This window comes from Myxine glutinosa, chromosome 1 (genome assembly GCF_964187855.1).
Source record: "Myxine glutinosa chromosome 1, kmMyxGlut1.1, whole genome shotgun sequence".
NCBI classification, from domain to species: Eukaryota; Metazoa; Chordata; class Myxini; order Myxiniformes; family Myxinidae; genus Myxine; species Myxine glutinosa.
Window position 1 is genome coordinate 354,719,847 of NC_136261.1, and position 4,722 is coordinate 354,724,568.

A 4,722-nucleotide genomic window follows, 5' to 3' on the forward strand; every position below is an offset into this window, starting at 1 on the left:
AAGCTTTCTAGAAATCTATAAAATTGAGGTACATCGTCGTTTGCCATTCTTTGGCTTGTTCAATAATATTCCTCAATATAAAGATCTGATGTGTTGTCATGTTATATGATGTTACTTAATTCAGTCATTATATTGTAACTAAGATGTGTATGTTTCTATTACCGAGATGTTAGAAACCACGCAGATATAATGATAACCAGAGTTTATTCTACACTGACATGGGTCAGCAACACATCAACAGTGAGTCAGTCACATAAATGACATGAAACGCTGTCATGTAGTTAACCCACACAATTCTTGGGTTTCGGAAGTTTTTGCTATTCATAACATACAAGACTTACATGTTGCAATGGAACGTTCAGCAGGACATGGTAATTGTTACATGAATAATGGAGCGGAGATATAGACATCTCATGCAACACATCTTTTACAGTTTAAATATTTACATGAAGTGTTGGTGAACTCATGAAGGTGAATAAATGAAGTGCCGCTGCCTTTGTTCTTCAGCATTCTGATCACAATAGCTTTTGACACACCAGAGAATGTTGTGTTGAGCATTTCAATACAATTGTCGGTGACCATCCCATTCTCCCTCAGGTCTTCCACGATGGTATTCAGGGACTCCACTTTTCTGGCTAACCTTCTGTTGTGTTGCTGACTCACTTTTAATTTTTTTCGAAAGTTGTCCAGCTTGTGGATTGCTTCATCGAGCTTGTGCTTCAATACCAGTGGACTTGTGACGGAGTAGGAGTGATCTGTGGTCTGAAATGAGGGTCCCGCCTCAGGTTCAGGATCTTGAGTAGTGGCTTGAGGTTCTGGTGTATCTTCTTGGATGACAGACCTGGCCACTGGCGCTTTCCTCAAAACTGTAACCTATTTGGAAAGAAAAGAAAAGGTGAACCATTAATACTCATTAAGTTGTTTTTAGGGCTGAGCCGAATGCTTAGAAGCTTCGTTCATTAGATTGGGGTTCTAATTAGAAATAGATGTGACTGCGTTGGACGTATTGTAACATTGTTTCAAAGACTAAACATTTTGTTAAATATTATTACAACAAAGCTTCGGGGGGGAAATGCCAAGAAAGTGTACAAAATGGGATTCGGCTCAGCTCTAATTTTAAAAAAAAGCAACTGAGTTGTTCTCCATAAAACTATGTCTTAGGAGCTGCATATGAAGCAGCAGACATGGCATGTGATGGGTTACTATCATAACATAGGTGGAATACCAACATAATACAGTGGAGCCCGCTTATTATCATACCCCCTGTGCAGGATGAAATTATGGCAATATCCGGGATATTCCAATGGGCAGGATTCAAAATGGCGGCGGCCCTGAGAATGGAAACGATGTTTTCTGTGGGATCAATGTATGCAGAGAATGAATTCAGTCTTGTGACTTGTAGGTGTGATAATCAGCCATGCATGACTGCCGCCTAGCCAGATGGCAGAGTTAATGAGCGAGGCCACAGGAAGGTATGATAATAATTGGGAAATAACTATGCTTGGAATCAATTGTGAGCAATTTGACTATGAAATTAAGTGGGATATGACATTATTCTATGACATTACATGGGAAGATTCACTATAGTTTATATAGGAACTGGTTTTGGATTTCACTATTCTAGGACTATAGACGGGATATTCAAATAAGCGGTATGACTTTAAGTGGGCACCACTGTATGGAGAATACCAACCTAACATAGGTGGAATACCAACATAGCATAGTTTACCTTCTTTAAATGTGCTGGGAAGTTGAAACAGCTGGGGACGGACTTCGGCTTCAGTCGGACGGTTTGACCAGTCCTGTCGAAGTCACTCTCATTGAAGTGATCACTGCACAGAACTGTGGTGCCTGGGGTGGGGTAGAAGGACTCCCTTCTCAGGGCAGATGTCCATCGAGAGCACAAGTCCTTATCCTTTGGAAACCTTGAAACAAAATACATTGTGCTCACAAAATGTGGTTGCGGGTCAAAACCTCAGAGGGCAGTCAAAACATCCGAGTCAAAACGACTCCATATCAAAATAATATTTTGAGTTTCATATGTATAGTTAAATACAACTTCATCTGCTAATGTTTGCCATGTGTCGGACTTTCATACCTTCCACAAGTAACCCCCATTTGCTCTTTCTGCTCACGAGTGACACAGGAGGGCATGGAAACCCTGACAGTAGTAGACTGGACAATTAAGTTAAGCTCATCACAAATTAAATCACTTGACAATGATCACGAGCTGACGAGTCAATCTCGATACTTCAATCTGAATCAATGAATGAGTCAATCAGACATCAGTCTGACATACTCACATAGCCCTAGTGAATACACAATACAGTTATATTTGAGATCTGTGTCGTATTGCACACCCTGCGCGTGGTCTAACATCATTAAATTCAAACACAGTGTTCAAACTTCATTGAAACTTCATTGAAACTTAATTACCTAGCCCCACCACCGTGACCATGCCAAAAACTGAAAAAGCAGAACACCCGCGATCGCGGTTTGTCACTTACTTGTGAAATGTGCATGTGGAGGCCTTCCCTGAGGTATTTGTGCTGTCAAATGCAACACACTGTGGCATTTTGAAACAGCGCGTTCACAAATAAGACTCCTTACAGTCGGTAAGCATCCAAGATGAATCAGAAATTGTGAGATCAGCTGATTGTGAGATCAAACACGGACGCAGACACAATCGGCTTCCCAATATGGCCGCCAAGCAACTTCCGCTAGCTTCAGCCAACAGCCGTCATTGGCTCTCCAGGTTTATTATATACCTCCGTGATGCGCATACACTTTAAATAGGTTTATTTGAAATCTTTAATTGTCACAATGTAATTTATTTGTCATTTGATGATCGGCAAAACGATAGCACAAAAACAATACTATTTGCAGGAAGAATGTCGTATCAACCCTCCGACGGCGCTACGGACGCGGACAACGAATCACACCTCACGTCTATGGACGCGAATAGCAACATTCCTTCAAGTTCTCGTGCGGAAGCAGTATCTCCGAGGGGTGCTGAAACAGACGATGGGAGATCACGACGTCTTCAGCAGCAACGAGAAAGCCAAAGGAAGAGACGACATGCTGAAACGCCTGAGCAAAGGTCACAGCGCCTTCAGCTGCAAAGACAAAGGGCAAGGATGAGAAGGAGTGCTGAGACGGAGGAGGTGAGAGCGCAGCGTCTTCAGGAGGAACGAGAGAGAGTCAGCTTGCGAAGGGATGCGGAATCTGCAGAGGAGACGTCACAGCGCCATCAAGAGCAGCAAGAAAGAGATCGTATGAGGAGAGATGTGGAATCTGCAGAGGAGATGGCACAGCGTCTTCAGGAGCAGCGAGAAAGAGATAGGATAAGGGAAGTTCTTGAGACAAGGCAGAGAAACGCGCAGAATGCAAGAAATTTCACTTCTGCTGACGTCGGTGCGATGGACAAGATTTGTCCACATTGTAGAGCGCTTCTTTTCCAAGGTGAAACAGCTCATTTTTGCTGCACGAATGGAAAGGTGTCCTTGGGAAATCTGGGACCTTTACCCCATCAATTACACAATCTGTTTGCCGGCGATGGACCCACAGCGAATGAATTCCGCAGGAACATCAGACAATACAACTGTCTATTTCAAATGACATCATTTGGAGGAAGCCAAGTTTCTCCTCGGCATGGTGCATGGAGCCCATCGGTCATAATTCAGGGTCAAATACATCATCGTATCAGTTCCTTCTTGCCAAATGCGGATGAACAACCGAAATTCCTCCAAATTTATTTCTTAGATCCACATGACAGCGTACAGTTGAGGATGCGGATACTCACCAATGCTGGTATTCACCGTGATGTAGTTGGAGCATTAGAGACCGTGCTGAGACAAGTGAATCCTTACGTTCACTCGTTCCGCATGGCACGCGAGGAAATAGGCAATTTGCCAGAGGCGTTCGTTCTTATTGATCCCAACAGGAGACCAGCTGGTGAACATGAGAGGAGGTTCAATGGTCAAATCGCTGATGAAGTGGGTGTCGTTGTGAAGAATACTGTCGATCCTCAAGCTACAGCGCGTCACATTGTATTGAAAGCAAGAGGAGGAGCGCTGCAAAGTATTTCTGAGTTGCACCGTTCTTACGACGCACTCCAGTATGTTCTCTTCTTCTCCCATTCGGAGATGACGGATGGCAGCCCGAAATGAACATGACCAATGGCAGGAGATTGACTGCCATGAAATACTACTCCTACCGAATAATGAACCACGAGGATGAGTTCAACTACCTCCTCAGAGGGGGGCGTCTGTTCCAGCAGTATCTTGTTGATATGGCAGCCAAAATGGAAGGCACAAGATTGGCGTTTATAAGACTGAACCAGGCATCGCTGAGGTCTGCTACATACAGTGGCTTCACTGATGCTCTCAATGACAATGACGATTTGTCCAACATCAGACGCCGCGTACTACTGTCATCGACATTTGTAGGGGGGCCGAGGTATATGATGGAGCGATGTCAAGATGCCATGATGTACGTAAGAAAATATGGTAACGTGACCTACTTCATCACTATGACGTGTAATCCAAAGTGGCCTGAAATCTCCAATAACCTGTTTCCTCACCAAAGTGAGAATGACAGACCGGATCTCATTGCGAGAGTGTTCGAGTTGAAGAAAACGGTGTTCATTAAATACCTCACTGGATCAGAAGGCTTCTTCGGGAACTGTATCGCTCACGTTGTGTGTGTGGAGTACCAAAAGCG

The 4,722-nt window shown here is 43.8% G+C and overlaps 1 long non-coding RNA gene across 1 annotated transcript; it reads right to left on the reverse strand.

The window, feature by feature from the left end:
* Window positions 1-706: 706 nt before the first annotated feature.
* Window positions 707-2,604, reverse strand: LOC137413545 (uncharacterized). Its single transcript, XR_013622096.1, has 3 exons — window positions 2,508-2,604; window positions 1,730-1,925; window positions 707-873 (listed from the first exon to the last, which is right to left on the reverse strand). It is a non-coding gene; the product is annotated as an uncharacterized LOC137413545 (long non-coding RNA).
* Between the last annotated feature and the right edge of the window lie 2,118 nt (window positions 2,605-4,722).